At 37.5% G+C, this 17,694-nt stretch overlaps 1 long non-coding RNA gene across 1 annotated transcript in view; it reads left to right on the top strand.

The window, feature by feature from the left end:
- Positions 1-5,850: 5,850 nt before the first annotated feature.
- Positions 5,851-17,694, top strand: part of LOC118604004 — a 36,487-nt gene continuing 24,643 nt past the window's right edge. The window contains exons 1-2 of the long non-coding RNA XR_004951604.1: positions 5,851-5,894; positions 8,277-8,350. This is a non-coding gene — a long non-coding RNA (uncharacterized LOC118604004). The remainder of the gene's footprint in view (positions 5,895-8,276; positions 8,351-17,694) is intronic.

The raw sequence follows: 17,694 nt of genomic DNA, 5'->3' as shown, positions 1-17,694 counted from the left end.
CTTTTGCATCGAGGTGAACATGAGTTGCTCTAGAGGAAAATGGCGTAAGGGCATTCCTAGCAATGAGAACAGTATAAGCAAAAGCAACAGAGGCTTGACATGTTAGGGGAACAGCAAGTAGTCCATGTGCGCAGAATAATGTGGGCATGGGGACAGAGTGGGGGATACATAATAACTATTTCTTGAAAGAATGATTGTAATAAATGAAGGAATAAATTAATATGGCAGTAGGCAAATGGCCCACTTGCCATTGGATGGTTTTGTATGCTCTATTACAAATATGATGAAGGCATAGCTGTATTTCATAAGATAATTTTGGTGGGAGTGTGCAAAAGAGGTTGGAAGCTTGAAGGCCAGTTAGATCAGAGAGAAGGCAATTTCTCGCCTCCAGCAGATTCACATCTTTAGAGCTGGATAGGCCCCTGTAGATCATCTGATTAACCATTCTCATTTGCAGATGAAGCCTGAAAAAACTGGGCAACTTACTCAGGGTCACTTAAGTAGTTAGTAGCAGAAACAGATTCACTGACTCCAAGATCATGACTTTCCATGTTAATTTTGTGTCCAGTAAAGACCCATTTCGGTCACTTCTCTGTGTGGCTTTGGGCTGCCCCTGCAAATGGGTATAGAAATATCTCCACATCCCTCATCTCCAAATACCCTGTACATGGTGCTCCCAAGAGTCTGGGGCCCTGAGTTACAGTTCCCCTTCCAACCTTGAGCAGAGAGAGGGCTAGCTGTCATTCAGAAAACTGTAGGTCCTATCCTGCTCACAAGGTGGCACACCATGCCTATTTGTTCTCATATTCCTTACCATGAGTCAAGAGGAAATGAATTAATACCCTGATGGGGAAGTCTATCTTTTTCAGCAGCCACGTGAGACACTGCTGAAGCAGAACGAGAGGCCATTTTTCAGCTCTTGTGCCCAGTTGTCTGGGACTCGGCAGTCCCTTGTTTTGCCTGTAGAAGAATGGTCTAAGTTGAGCGGTTAGGTATGCAGATACAACATCACCATCATAACTCGTGGACAGAGGAACCTTCCTTTTTACATGGTAACTTGAAAGCACATAGCCTTTTATTTGATATTCAGTGCTTATTTATGAAGACTTGGCTGCGGGGAAAACATATTCTTAATGTCTCTCTTTCTCTGTCCCTTTCTCCCTCCCTCCACCTTCTCAAATCTGGGTAAAAGTCACCTGTATTTATAATGCTGCATGGGAAAAATTTCACTTGTGATTTACAACCAGAATAAATGGTTATTTAATTGGTTTGACTTTTTTTTTCCCTAATAGGAGAGGTAGAAAAAATTAATTTAATATTTAGATAGCTCTTCTCTTTGAATCCTGGTTCTACCATTTTCCGGTTGTATGAATTTAGGCAATTTAGTCGTTCTGAGTAAGACTCAGTTTTCTTGTATGTTAAATGGCTGATACTATCTATGTTAAAGAGTAGTGTGTAATGTATTTGAAACAAATGTAAAAGACTTAATACAGTACCCAGGAAATGATAGGCACTAAGTAACTTACAGTCATCCATCCCAAGAGGCACAGAACTTATGTTTCCCATATTGCTTGGCCCTAGGAAACTCATAACCAACTTTTGTGCTTAAACACCACAGCTATAATATTCCTTGTGGTAATTAAATTTATACCCTCCATTTACTCTGTATATACACATGTATATTCAGTAGTCTCCTGCCCCATTATCTGAAGTTTCTCTTTCCATGTTTTCAGTTACCTGGGGTCAACTGCAGTCTGAAAATATTAAATAGAAAATGCAGAAATAAACAATTCGTAAGTTTTAAATTATGCCTCTTTCTGAGTAACATGATGAAATCTCGCGAGAGGTGAATCATCCCCTTGTCCAAGGTCTCTATGAGGTAGATGATTCCGTAGACACGTAGTGGCTATTTTGGTTTTCAGATTGGCTATTGTGGTAAGGCAGTGCTTGTGTTCAAGTGACCCTTATTTTACTTGATAAATGCCCCAGAGTACAACAGTAGTGATGCCGGCAATTCTTCGGATATGCCAAAGTGAATCCGTAAATGCTTCCTTTAAGTCAACAAGTGAGTATAGTACAATAAGATATTTCAAAAGAGACCACATTCACATAACTTTTATTACAGTATATTATTATAATTGTTCTATTTTATTATTAGTGTTGTTAATCTTTCTCTGTGCTTAGTTTATAAATTAAACTTTATCATAGATATTTATGTATAGAAAAAAGCAGTATATCTAGGGTTTGGTACTGTCTGTGGTTTCAGGCATCCACTGGGGGCTTTGGAACATATAATCTTGTGGATAAGGGGGAGGGACCACTGTTTTGAATGTAGTTTAAACAAAATATCTAAATATTGTCAATATGTTATTATATAGATGTTGTTTAACCCTTTTTCCATTTAGGAAAAAATATGCAGCTCACTGTCAGCGTTTTTATAACATCACTGCTACGTTTGCTAGGATTTGACATTTTTAGATATCAAACTACTAACGATAGAAAGCTATAAATAGAATGATGTCATCTGTTTCAAAAGATTATTAATATGCTAGAGTGGTGCGAAAATAATAATAAAAGTGAGATAATTTGTGACAAGCTTTCGGGGTAAGGTTAAGACTATAATCCATGAGTTATCTCTGGGTAAATGCTCCAGTTGCAAGCACTGCTGATGAGTACTCTCGGAGCAAACAGGAAATGGGTTAAATCATCTTAAATTAATTTGAAAAGAATATGGAGTTAACATATTAAAAAAATTCCCCTTGCTCCCAGATGTTTATTATAGGCGATTCCACTGATATATATTTAGAAAAAGCATTTTTGGTTCAACAAGTCGCAGAGGTGGTATATGTTCAGCTGGATTCCTCTCAGGGTACAAAGGAAGATGAATTTTCTTAAACACTGAGACATATTTTTTTGGCACCCTATTTGGTGCCAAGGAAAGAATCATTGAAATAAAAGAACTTCTGAAGCCGATGAGCTCTAAACCCTGTTTGTGCATTTCCAAGTGTCACAAAAGACTACAAAAAGACCATTCCTTCTTTTTAAAAGAGTATCCAGGAAAACAGAATTTCTTCAGGCAGTGAGTGAGATCGGGTGTGGGGTACTGGCCCAATTGTAGCAGCGAGAAACCTTTATGTATAGAGGTCTTTTTTTCATGTGTTTTTATATTTGTGAATCTAATAATCAGGGAGGTTATGACTTACCAAGTCGTAATGAATTCTTCATCTTCTTATGTTTGCAACCGGATTAAATTCCATTTGCAGGAGAACTTTATTTTTTTTACATCTGGAGCATTAATGTGAACCAGGGAGCTAAACTCAAGAACAATCAAGTCCATTCGGGGTTGTTAAAAATAATAAAAATAATAGCAATAATAGCAGCTCATACATACCAAGCGTTGTTGGCTACGTGTGTCAGGTACTGTGATGTTTTATGTGCATCTTAGTGCCACGAGTTTGGAAATATTATTCTCATTTTACAGATGAGGGAAATGAGGAATTATCACTTGCCCAAGATCACAAGAGCTGGTAAATGTTAGCCTCAAGGTTTAAACTCCAGCCTTTTGTACTTCAGACCCCTTACTGCCTGATCATCTAATCAGTCTATTTGCATTAAGTTGGGTTAGTTTCCTAATATTTCTCCACTCGAATCTTTTCCTATCTGAAAATGAAGAATTATTAAAATGTTTCTTACATAGGTCACTGGAGGTTTTCAGGATTAACTCTTAATCTACAAAACTCACTACTCACTGCCATTCCAGGAACACACCTATTTACTAGTACCAGCTACAAGACCTTGTTTGGTCTTCTAATTTTACAATAGCCGCTATGTGAAGTGTGTGCTTTAAAAATTGTAACCTACTACTGGCCTGCTAGCAGCTATTTACTGGGCATTGATTTGGGGAATTTTGCTAAGTAGCGAAGAAAAAATATTTTGAAACTAAGATAAGGAAAAAAAAAAAAGAATGACCCTCATCCCTGATTTGAGCATGGTTATCTCTTCTCTTTTTATTATTTATTATTTATTATTTATTTTTAATTAGTTTCAAGTATACAGTACATTGGTTAGACATCTATATAGTTCGTAAAACTATCCCAATTGCTTTCTCCCTCCCGACCCTCCACCTGGCCAATGTATTAATGCTAATTGCATTCTTTATGCCTTGCTTCCCATCCCCATAACCATCCATCAGCTACTAATTTGTACTTCTTTAACCCTTTACCCCATTCTCCCAGCCCCCCAAACCCCCTTCCCTCTGTCCATCACCATGTTGTCCACTATATTTGTGAGTGTTTTTGATTAGTTTGTTCTTTTTACTTCTTAAATTTCACATATAAGTGAAATCATATAGTGTTTATCATTCTCTGACTGACTTAAATACCTTCTAAGTTCATCAAAGCAATATCTTTTTCCATCTCCTTCCTTTTCATATGTAGGGGTCTTGTTTTCTTCTCCTTTCAGCCACTCCGTCCCTTGGTTGGAGCACTTAATTCTTTTCCATTTAAGGTACTTGTTGATAGGAATGTAGTTGTTACCATTCTTTATTTATGTTTTTGATACATGTTTTTTCTTCTTAAAAAAGTCCCTCCAACATTTCCTGTAATTCTGGCTTGGTGGTGATAAATTCCTTTAGTTTATTTTTGTCTAGGAAGCTCTTTATCTGTCCTTCAACTCTAAATGATAGCTTTGCTGGATAAAGTATTCTTGGTTGTATATCCTGGGTCTTCATCCTGTTGAATATTTTTTGCCAAGCCCTTCTGTCCTGCATAGTCTCTCTTGAGAAATCAGCTGCCAGTTGTGTGGGTATTTCCTTATATGTCATTATTTGTTTTTCTCTTGCAACTTTTAAGATTCTCTCTTTGTAGTTAATCTTTGGCATTTTCATTATGATGTGTCTTGATGTGGGCCTCTTTGGATCCTTGATTTTTGGAATTCTCTGGGCTTCCTGGGGTTTTATGTCCATTTCTTTCACCAGGTTAGGGAAGTTTTCTATCATTATTTTTTCAAACAGCTGTTCAACATCTTCATTTTCTACACTTATGCTGATCAGATGAATATTTGGAGCCTTAATAGTATCCCATGTCCTCCTTAAATCATCTTTATAGTCTTGGCATCTTTTACTGGCCATTCGGTTTAAGTGTCCTGATTCACTTTCCTGTCCTTTAGATAGGGCATGTGATCCTCTTCTTTATTGACTTTGCTTATTCCTTTGTTTATTCTATTTAATATACTTCTCATCTCAGATAATGTGTTCTCCATTTCAGACTGGTTCCTTTTTATAATTTCCATCTTCATTTTTATCTCTTTGTTGGAGTCCTCTACATTTCTCAAAAGTTTATTGAGCATTTTATAACCAGTGTTTTGAACTCTGCATCTGTTAGATTACTTGACTCCATTATATCTAGAGTTCTGTTATGTTCGGTCATATGGTTCTTGCTTCTTTGTCTTCTCATTTTGGCTGCCTTTCTGTGTCTGTTCCTATGTACTAAACAAAGCTCCTAAGTCTCTCGGTCTTAAGAGTGGATTTGTGAAGTAGGTTTCCAGTGGCACAGTCCTGAGCGGGGTTCAGCTACAGGCCAGATTTAGCCCAAGCCTGTGCCCTTCCAGGGCCACCTATTAAGCTTCAGCAAGCAACCCAAAAAGCCTTACCAGAATCCGAGGCCAGCTGCCACCAGTGTGAGTCTAGGCGCTGCTCCGCAAGGAGCACCTTACTCCCTGAGGAGATACCTAAATGTGGCTTGGGTGGAGCCCGATTTGGGGGAGGTGGGGTTTCAGGGAATCCTCTGGGCGGAGCGACCTCTGTTATCCAGTTTGATGAGTCACAGCTATGGCAGCGCTGGGAGCGAGGAGGTCTCAACAGGGAACAACAGGTACCGCCCATACTTCTGTACCAAGTGAGTCTCACTTTGGCCCTTGCTCAGACAATATTTCCTTATAAGTCCCTTGTGTCCTTTGCACGCAGCCGAATGGGCACTGGTGCTCAGAGCGAACAGGTCCATCACTGTAAATATCCGCTTGCGTCTGCCGCTGCCGCTGCCACAGCCTCCGTCTCACTTAGCTGCTGGGGACCAGGCAGCCCCGCGTCCTCGCCCCATCCTACCTTCTGCTGTTACAGGGTGATTTCTTGGTTTTCTCTGTAGTTGTATGGCTTATTCATCTAAATCCCAGATGATTTTTCCTTGCTGCTGCTCCTTGTTTCCGTCACAACTTTTATTTGGTCGCCAGAAGGATAAACAGAGCCTCTATCATCTACACCATTTTTTTCTTCTCTTTTCTTAAACTGTACAAACATCATAGCAATATCAGACATCACAGCATAATGACTAAGAATGTGTTTGATGAAGCCAGATGCTAAGTTAAAATGCCAGCTCTGGCACTTACTAGCTGCACCAATTACTAATGATCTTGGGCAAGTTACTTAACTTCCCTTTTCTCTATTGAAAAATGGGGATGATAACAGTATCTACTTCACAGGGTTGAGAGACTTTAAGAAGATAATATATTTAAGGTGCTTAGAATAATATCTGCCATGTTAAGTATATTGTCCAGTATGTATAAAAAGGAAAAAGTAATCCATTACCCCACTACAATAACATATAACTTTTAATATTTTTCTTTCTTTTCTGCTCATCTGTCTTGGGCTTTATAAGGTGGTGGTAATCATATCATGTATGCAATCTATATTTGGCAATTTTTCACTTAACATTATATTTTATAAATTTTTATTTTTTCATGTAGTATTCACAATGATTGTGAGTGACTATATACTATCCTTTCAAGTTGATGAACCAGGATTTATTGAGTTATGCCTTTATTTTTGGATCTTTTAACTATTTCTACTTACAAAAAGCAAATAATGCTCATATATGTTTTAATTATTTATTTTGAACGATATAATGTAGATGAAGAGTTTATGTTTTTCTATACATACAATTGTCTTCCATGTTAAAATTATTGCTCTGTGCATTTTCATTTCCATAGTCTACCTTGGACAAGTTTCTTAATATCTGTGATCTTCAGTTTTATCAACTATAAAATGAAGATGATAATAGTACTTGCCTCATAGGGTTGTGGTACAGACTAAAAGAAATAACTGTGAAGCATTAGAGCAGTTCCAAGTTCTAACTAGTTGTTATTAGGCTTACTAGTTTAATATGCCACCTTAAGAGCTTATGGATAAATGCTCCCACCTTTTAATTCTTGCTTTGAAGTCACGTAAAATCCATGCGTTAGACAAAGATAGATTTCCGAGTTTTTCTGGGGTTGTGGCTGTCACAAAACTCAGAGACGTCCTACTTCCCTGGCTTACCTCTGTGGTTTCCTTACATGCTGTCTGTAGTGAAACACCACAGCCTTTTACATGGCCTAAAGGTAAGGACCAGACTTCGTTTGTAGTGGTGACAACAGTAGAAGCCATATAACCATTTCCCACAACCACATTATCATGACTTTGAGAGAAACCAAATCTTGGAGGCCCAGCATTGGATGAGCTGCATGTGTTGAGTGCTGAAGTAGGATCTGAGTGTGACTGCCCTCCTCACATAGAACACCATGCTCATGGAACATTCTTAACATACTAGTACATCAGGCAAGAGTTTCCTGGGGTCCTAAGCATCTGCTGATTCATCATTCCTTGGCTTGCTTTTCAACATCTAAGAGAAAAAACCAGGTTTCCCACAGACCACTTGTCAAATGCCTGATTGTCTTCTGTGGTCACCTTAAACCCCAAGTGGAATCCATTAAGAAAGCAAGGTTTGCTTCTGTTACTTGTTTTTGATTCTGTCTGCATATGGGATGCCAAACTTCTGGTTGCTATATTTGAAAACACATAGAAAATAGAATTAAATATAAAACAAAATTACTCTCCTGGATTTATTTTGCTTAGCTCTTGGAATCTACTAAGTACTATGATTTAGGTTTAAGAATTTAGATGAAGTTCTTGTCATTTGAGAATATGTTTACTGGGCACAGCAATGATTTAATTAACTCCTATTGTACAGAAGCCAAATACCAAGGGATTCTCTGTTATTTTTATTAGCACTGGGATCCTTTGTAATGAAAGCTAACCCTTGTTGAATGGTTAGAATAGACATTCCTCTAACATGCATTCACCCAATCAATTGTCATATGCCTCCATGATTTAGGACCTACTAATTGGTATCATGGTATGATGACACCAATTGAGGCACAGACTGAGTTAGTTTTCTTAAGTTTATAATAGTCATCTGGTGGTAGACTCCTGCCTTTTGTCATTAAGCTACATTGCCTCTCTGTAGGAAATTCATCAGGAATCACTTGACTGCACTGGAATCTCTGAATCACGGAATCTTTTCTGAGGATCAATCTCTTGGTGAGTGGTCAAAGAGAGAACATTAATTTTAATATTTGCTTAATCCTACGATTATATAATTTTAAGCTTTAAGGAAAGCTTATTGGAAGTGTAACCAATAGATCTTTGCCAGCTTCCATAAGCACTTCAAATTGTGATAGCCTTTATCTTGATCATGTGTAGAAGTCCAGTTCTTTACCAGGCTCTGTTTCTACAGGTTTCTGGAAATCTCTGAGCAACATCCTTATTTCTCTCTAATTTTTCTTGAGGTTGTTCACTACCTTGGTCAACTGTTTGGTTTTGGACAACCAATCCCTGTCGCATTTAGCCATCTGCAGGTGGAGGCCTGTTAACTTCTGTCAGGCTCTATGATTTCCAAGGCTAGGTCACAAAAGGTTCTATAGCTTCCACCTGATTCTCTTAGAATGCTCATTCTAGGGGAAGCCAACTGCTATGCAAGAAGTTCGACCACCCTGAAAATGCCATGCTAGAAAGGCCCTGTGTAGATACTCTGGTTGAGAGTTCTAGAGGAGTTCCCAGTTGACAACCAGCATCAACTGCCAGCCAAGTGAAGGAGCCATCTTGGACACAGGCCTAGTTTTGGTTTCAGGTGAATGTAGCCCCAATCAATATCTGCATGCAACTTCATGAGTAAAACTGACTACCTAGTTTATAGGTTATAGTAAAAAGTTAAAGTGTGCAATTACTTGTTAAAAAATTATTAAGAATGTCAAACAGAGCATTGAATCAAGCGTGGGACCTATTTAAGCATAAGACCCTATGAAAATGCACAAGCTGTACACACATGAAGCCAGCTTGCTCATGAGAGTCTAAGAGAGTACTGCGCAGCTGAGCCCTCCCTCAATTTTTGTGATCAAAATAAAATGGTTGTTTTCTTTTTTCCAGTTTTGTTGAGATGTAATTAAGATATGACATTGTATAAATTTAAGATATATGACATAATGATTTGACATATGTACATATTGCAGTGATTATCACAATAAGTTTAGTTAACACCCATCTCTCACATAATTACAAATTTTTTGTTCCCGTGATGAGAATTTTTAAGACTTGTTCTCTTAGCAACTTACAAACATATAATACAGTATTGTTGACCGTAGTCACCATGCTGTACATTATTTATCTATATAACTGGAAATTGGTACCTTTTTAAAGAATTGAGATATAATTGAAATATAACACTATATTAGTTTCAGGTTTACAACATAATGATTTAATATTTATATATATTGCAAAATGATCACCACAATGTTAGTCAACATTTGTCACCATACAGTTATAAAAAGTTTTTTTTTGTGATAGAACTTTTAAGATTTACTCTCTTAGCAACTTTCAAATATACAAGATAGTGTTATTAACTATAGGCACCATGCTGTACTTACATTCCCAGGACTTATTTATTTTATAACTGGAATTTTTGTACTTTTGACCCCCTTCATACATTTTGTCCCCCTCCTGTACCTTACCTCTCTGGCAACCCCACTAATCTCTCTGTTCTCTGGTTCTATGAGTTCAGATTTTTTAATTAAGTTTTTTTTTTTAGATTCCACTTTAAGATCAAATGGTTATTTTTGTCTTTCTCTGGCTTATTTCACTTAGCATAAATAATATCCTCAAGTTTTATCCACATTGTCACAAATGACAGGATTTCCTTCTTTTCTTATAGTTGAATAATATTTCATTTTACATATTTTTGGAGTCTATTCATTTGTCAATGAACAATTAGGTTGTTTCCATGTCTTGATTATTGTAAATAATGTTGCAGTGAACATGGGGGTAAAAATATCTCTTCTAGATAGTAATTTAATTACCTTCAGATATACCCGGAAGTGGAATGGCTGGATCATACGTTAGTTCTATTTTTAATTTTTTGAGAAACCTCTATCATCAATAGTTAGAAAGCCATTTTCTTTTCTTTCGTTCTTTCTTTCTTTCTTTCTTTCTTTCTTTCTTTCTTTCTTTCTTTTCTTTTCTTTTTTTTTTAGAGTCTGCAGAGGTACAACTCTGAATACAGTATAAATGATCTTATAAATCACCTTTTACAAAGCAGTATAATCCCCAGGAACTGCAGCTTCCCAAGTTGCTTTCCACTTTATATTTACATAATTAAAGGGCTCAACTATGTGTGGTTCTCAGAAAAAAAGGGGATTTCAAGGCACATTAAGTGCAAGGTTAAAAAAAAAAGGTTGCTTCTTAGAAATGCATGTTTTCAAATTCTACTATTTGCACTAAGGTCTCAAAAATTACAGGGCACTCCTACTGAATGAAAATGATTCCATACCTTCTAATTTATTTTGAAGTTTAATAGAGCTGAATCTCTGGTTTCATTTATTTGCCTGAGTTCTGTATTAACAAACATGTCTGTGCCCCTAGAATATGGTGATAAATTGATGTTTGTAATGAGAACGATCTTAGATATTGCTTTCTAAATAATCAAGAGAGTATTATGTTCAGTTGTGTAAGAGTGCTGTAGAGTGTATCTGATTGTTTTCTTCTTTGAAAATCTTTCTCGTATGGTTAATTTCATCAGCGTGGCTGTCTGATTAGCCTAAACATTGTATTCCCAGGCCGGAAGTACATTTCATTCTCATTAGGAATTATTAGGCAGGATCTACCCATTTCTAATCTCTGGGCCAGTCCTCCTGCCACAGGGCAATAACTGAGGTTTATTGTTTTCAGGCCCCTTTTTAGTTTATCCCAGACAATTTGCTTTATCTGGTGGCTGGCCCAGTTGAATAATATCTTTGGTGACAGCGGGAGGTACAGGCTGAGAAATGCTTCTGACGCATTCATTCTTGGGTCTGAAAGGATGCAGAAGATGCTGTTTCAGTTTGACTGCTGCCTGCCCTGTGTGAGAGACATACAAAGAGCATTCTGGGACCCAAAGCTGGCTTCTCACCATCTGACCAAAACAGGCAACTTCTTACAGTAACCTCAGGGGAAGGAAGTCAGTGTTGGTGGAGTGCTCCTTCCACGAACTTAAACTCAAGATGCCTGACCTACATTTTCAGCCTCCAAAATGACCTTCATTATACTCATAGTGGTTCGAGGTTCAATGCATAGAAGTAAATATTGCATGACAAACATATTTGATATAAAGATTATTTGAAATTCTGTGGCTTCATCGAACTCTTTGAATTTGATATATTAAAGGTCAATGAGGCAAAATGGGCGAGCGGGTAATTATTTGTCTTTGCGGGTGTGCTCTTTTTTAGGATAATCTGTCTCCTTCACTTCCAAATCTTCTGCCTCTTTGTTCTCATCCTCACTTGAGAGTCTTCCAAGAATGTCAGCTATGACAGAGTCTCGAGCTTAGCAAAACAGACCATTTTCTATGTGATATGATTTGTAGGGCATGGAAAGGGACTCTGCCTCTAAAATATTTCTTTGTGTTCTGCTTAAATCCTCTCTTTGAAATGTCACTCTCAAGGGCTTTTTGGAAAAATGCACACCTCTTAGGTTGACATATTGTACTGGTGAAGTCAATTCAATTTTCTAGAGATCCTCCAAAAACCCTCTTTTTAAGGGTCCAGCACTCTGTAAACCCTTGGGGAATCAAAGATCAATAAGGCCTGTTCTTCCCATTGTGATGCTCATGATCTAAAAGAGAGACAGAAAAGAAGTCAGCAAATATAATTCTTATCAGCTGGGGTCATTTTGTCCACTGAAATTTAGATAACAGTTAGTAGCCAGATGACCCTTCCCTAATCCCTATGGGGATTTCTGGAAGAAATTCCATTTCTTTCAGTCCCCTGAGTTCTTAAACTGCTGCTCTCCTGATCTGCTCTTATTCATGGCCTACCTCCTAGAAGTGGCTCTGCTCTGAGCTGACTTGGAAGCTTTATCTTGCGAGAAAAAGCACACAGGGCATTTGTGTGTGGCAGGTGTCCCTGAAGATGTGGGGTAATGAATGAAGATACTCAGCAGCATCATGAAGCAATGAGCTCAACACCCAAGAGAAGCTAGTCTTGTTCTTAAACAGTCCTCAGCTGGCATTGCAGAAATCTCAGGGACAAACATTTCTCCATGGGTTCCTTGGCTGCCTCCTAGTAGTTCTGCCCTAAGTCCACCTCTCCTCTCTTCTCAGACCTCATTGTCCTCCCATTGCCGCTTACCTCCTTCTCGTTTTTCTTTTGCAGTATACTTTAGCTATCTCTTTATTTCTCTTTTGTCTGTTAAAATAGGTCTGGTGGCCATATCTTTTGCACCAAATGCTGCCTTTCAAAGTACTTTACAAACACCTCTCCTCTGGGGAGAAATCCTACTCCCTTAAGGCAAAAGCAGTTAGGCAGTTAGGTGGGGTGTGGTTTTAAAGAGAATTTTCTTTTTACCTGGTTATGGCAAATGAGTACAATACAATGTGATAAATACAACTATAGGTATATCTATCATCTATCATCTCTATCATCTTCATCTCTATCTATCTCTATTATCTCTAGCTATATCTGAGGCAGAAAGAAAGCTAGTAACTGAGAACAGTGTGGATGTTAGAGGACTTTGGTCCAGGAAAGTCTTCTGGGGAGCAGGAGAATAAAGATGGAGTTAATGTCTGAAGGGAATGAAAAGCTTTGGTATAGTAGACATAGGGATTGCTGGAGCAGAGAGATTTTTCCAAACTTGTTCAAATGACAAGACACCCCAAACCATGGCCTCTTTGTGAGTCACTAAGAGATATTGCTGAATTTAATACATGCCTTATTAATAGTATTTACCTCAATTTTATATATTTTTAAAAATTTTAAGTATACATTGTTTAAACACTGCAGTTAAACCTACATGTTATAAAAACAATATACAATCATATGTACTTGTCCATTAAAATTCACTCTGTAAGATAAGGCATGATAAGTGTCTCTTATATTTGCCATTTATATTTGATTACTACTGATCTGAATAGGGAAGAGAGAGTGAAAGGACACTGTGACCCAGTCATGCTGCTGATGAATGCACCCAGTTTTCTAATACATGCTACTCAGAGAAACATGGATGATTAAGCTCATTGAGTCTTTTAGTCACATCTGAGTATTTGGCAGGAGTAATTAAAGATGAACATTTTGAAATATAATGTAGATTAAGCCGTAGTTTCTTCATAGAAGCTCTTTTTCCTTCCTTTCTTCTTTAATTCCTTTCTTCCTCCCTTCCTTTCTCTCTCCCTCTTTCCTTCCCCTCTTTTCCTCCCTTCTTCCTTTCCTCCCTCTGTCCATTTTTCCTTTTCTTTCTCCCTTTCTTCCTTTCTTTCTCTCTTTCTTGTTTAGAACCTATTTGGACCTGCTTATCTGTCAGTGTTTGAAGGAATTTAGAAAAATTACAGCTACAGTAACAAATCAGGAGCATTTTAGATTGAGCCATGAATGACTGTGAAATATTTTACTTTTTCAAAAATTAGAGAAAACTATTTTCTGTTTATTTATTTATTTATTTATTTTAAGTCCTGTTCTTGAAGCTGATGTAGACATCAAAGGGGCTTAAAATGAAGGGGAAGAATTCCCAAAGACAATGGCACTGGAAAACTCTCTTTCTGTCTGTGCTAAATTCACTCATATTATTCAGGAAGAGAATTTCTCCTTCATTGCAATGAAAAGAGCATGCATTTTTTTCCCTCCTTTTTTCCTCTCTGGATCTGAGACACAAGGTTGTTATGTTTTTTTTTGTTTGTTTTGTTTTGTTTTGTTTGTTTTGTTTTTGTTTTTGATAAGCATTGCTACAGTGAGCCATCAACAAATCAAGAGGGTTTAGACAGTGTGGTTAACCACAAGGCTTGCTTAGACAGAGTCTAGAGAGGAAAGGGCTTGTGGGAGCTGAGTTGGATGTGGCACAGAGACAAAGGTTAGGTTATCTGGAACAGCGATGAGCTTTATGAATACTCAACACCGCCTATTCTAAGGCAAAAGTTAAAATCAACTATCATATTGTGTGCTCTTCTGTCATTTCAAGAACCTTGGCAAATAATCTGAAACCCTTCATTAAAGAAATATTAAACAAATACTTAAGCCCAATTGTAGATACTGTACCTTCTGACTGGAAAAAATGTAATTAATAAAATGCAAATATTTTTGTTTGTATTTTCTGGAACTTGCCCTTGGGCAAAATTGTTTGCTCATCACTGATATAGTGAAATGGTAGAATGAATGTATGATTTTTAAGTATAACTTCTTATAATAGAGCTTTTGCTAAGTTTGAGCAGCAGGTGGTTTGAGGTTATATTCTCTAGCAATTGGCTTCTTTCATGTTAGCATAATTCTTTCAAAATTGGCTCAGGTTGCTGGGTGTCAGTGGTTTGTTCCTTTTTATTGCTGAACAATATTCCATCGCATAGATGTGCTTGAATTTATTCTTACACACTGGTTGATGAGCATTTGAGTTGTTTGCAGTTTTGAGCTTTTAAGACTAAAAGTTTACATATAGGTCTCTCATGGACATACGTTTTCATTTCTCTCTGGTAAACACCTAAGACTAGGATCGCTAAGGCTTATGGTAAGTTTACATTTAACTGCCAAACTATTTTTCAAATGATTGTGTCATTTCGCATTCCCATAAGAAATGCATGAGAGTTCTACTTGCTCTAACATCTTTGCCAGCATTCACTATTGCCAATTTTTAAAGTTTAGTCACTCTAATGGGTAAATAAAGGTATCTCAATGTACTTTTAATTTGCATATCACACTATATTGATTTAAACATGTGTGACACCAAAGAGCTCTGTCTCTTCATTTAGATGTTACTATTTGAAGTCTGCATGTACAGGTGGCTAATCCAATATACCAACAGCTCCATCTTAGAGAATGCCCTATCAGAAAAGTTGATTTTTCCCTCTATCTTTTTATGTCAACTTGTTGGGATCTTGTGAGTGTTCCTATGAGCCTCTTTTCACCAAATATGTGATATCCTGTCATGTGTCCTTTAGTAAGTAACCTGGTTTCAATTTTACTTTTCATTAGCATGAGTCCACCTTTTGCCTTTTTCTTATCTACTGGTAGATTGGCATTCATCTTTATTGTGTGCACATTCCAGGTGGTACTGGGTTTTGCTGGTTTTCATGTTTGTGTTACAGTCACTCGATCATAGTCATACGTATTGAAAATGTTGGTCAGACATCACTGATTCCCTTTAATGACTTGGTGCTATGTACCAGAGGTCCCCAAACCCCTGTTAGGGACCAGGCCACACAGCAGGAGGTAAGTTGCTGGCAAGCAAGCAAAGCTTCATCTGTATTTACAGCCATTCCCTAGCGCTATTGCCTCACGTTCTCCTCAAATCATCAGGCATTAGGTTCTCATAGGAGCCCTGGTCCCTGGTGCTGAAAGGTTGGAGACTGCTGCTGTACATAATGCCCAGTGATTCTGATTTATCTGCTCTATTGTAAACAACAGAGTCCTGGACAATTAAAGTCATGTAATAGGAATCGGAAATATAACTTTAACACCATTTTTATAAAAATGACTTATCAAGCCACAAATCTTGGGAGCATTTTTGCAATTAGGGCACAAGACAAAGAATGAAATCAATGTGGAAAGAGAAGAAATTAATAGAGAGAGATGAAGAAGAATGTCACAATATTATGGAAACCAAAGCAAGAGAGAGTTGTAGGAAGAGGAGGGTGTTCAATAGGGTTAATGCTGCACAGAGGCTTAGAAGGAGAGAACTGAGAAAATGCTACTGAATTTGAAATTGGGTGGTTATTTGAGACTTTTGAAAGTGCAGTTTCAGCAAAGTAGTAGTGTCAGAGGCCAGAATGTAGAGATTAAGCAACGAAAAAGTGGAGGAAACAAAGACATAAGTATCTATCAATAAGTATGACAGACATAAATATGCCTCCATCTGATCCATCTATTGCTCCTTTCAATAAGGGAAAAGATGGACACCTTTCTGTACTTTAGATTTTATCTTCCTTTGACCGAGGAATATTATTCTCCCAAACTCTCTCCTATGTCTTCAACCTCTGGCTTTTTTTCTCCCAGTTTTTTAACATGCAAACAAACATCATTTAACAAACAAACAAACAAACAAACAAACCAGATAAACTACAGATAAGTCACAAGTTTCTATAGCAATTACTCTATCACCTTCCTTTTACAGTCAAGCTACTGCGAAAAGAGCCTTTTCTTACGTCTCCCACTTCCTCCCCTTTTATTCACTCCTTAATTTATTTTAATCATTTTGGTTTCCACCATTCCAAAGAAACAGCTCTCTCCTGAGCTTAGTGTCTTCATTTTCTTATCTAACATGCTTTTCAGGTCATAACTTATTCTACATTTCTTAGCATTTGATTCTGTTGGCTACTTCCTCATCTTTAAATTCTCTGTTAGCTTCCCTTTCTGACTTTTTTTTTTGTACATGTTAGGTTGCTCTTTCTTAGTTTTCTTCATGGATTCATCTTCATCTTGATCCTTAAACATCATGGTTCTGCAAGGTTTAGCCCTTAGCCTTTATCCTTTCACTCTGTAATTTCTCTTTAGGATACACCAACAAGCACATGGCTTCCGATGAGCATGCACATGCTATACTATATTTTGGATCTCACCTGCTTTTGCCTGAGGGGTTTTACCCTCCAAGTTCCTCAAGCTTATATCTTTGCTGAGCTCATTTCTCTGTTTTCCCCCTGGACATCTCTATGTGGATGTCCCACAGATATCTCAGATTCAATATGCTCAAAGTTAATTCACCATTTTCAATGGCTGCTAACCTAATATTTTTTCTTCTTCTATTTCTTATCATACCAAAGGATTTTGCCATTTACCCCCATTAACCAAGTTAGAAATCTGGGAGCTATCCTTGGCTTTCTCTACTTCTTACTTTGCCCCCAGTTATCTCCTTAAGTCCTATTGATTTTATACTTAATACTTCTCAAATGTACCACCTCTCACCATTTCCACCTCCGCTACTTATTCTCTCCCTAAGGAAAATAATATCTTTTCAATTACTTCTTTCACGCTAAGAATGCTGTTCATTTGTCCATTCATTTTTGTTCTTCAAACATATTCAGCAACTCTTTGTCATATGCAAAGTACTGTTAAAGGGGGCAGTATAAGTTTTCAATTAAATGTTTTAATCTATCTTGGACAATACCTCTTGATTGCTTCCTCACTATATCACAGATTAGGAGTTTAAACTTTAACTGATCTTTCTTCTACTGTCCCTTTATTCCACCTCCCAAACTGGCTACTCTGAGCATTATGAACTCTATCACTCTCCAGGCTGAATTGCAGTCAGATACACCAATTAGAAGATTAAATTGTACCTCAGTGAAGTGCAAGTAGAATGGAAGAATTAATAGCCATTGGTGACTAGATGTGAAGGTTGAGTACCCCCAGCTTCTACTGTCTTTGACACCTGCCCCCTCATCC

Source organism: Rousettus aegyptiacus, unplaced genomic scaffold, assembly GCF_014176215.1.
Source record: "Rousettus aegyptiacus isolate mRouAeg1 unplaced genomic scaffold, mRouAeg1.p scaffold_m13_p_1, whole genome shotgun sequence".
Taxonomy (NCBI): domain Eukaryota; kingdom Metazoa; phylum Chordata; class Mammalia; order Chiroptera; family Pteropodidae; genus Rousettus; species Rousettus aegyptiacus.
This window is presented reverse-complemented; position numbering and strand designations above follow the sequence as displayed.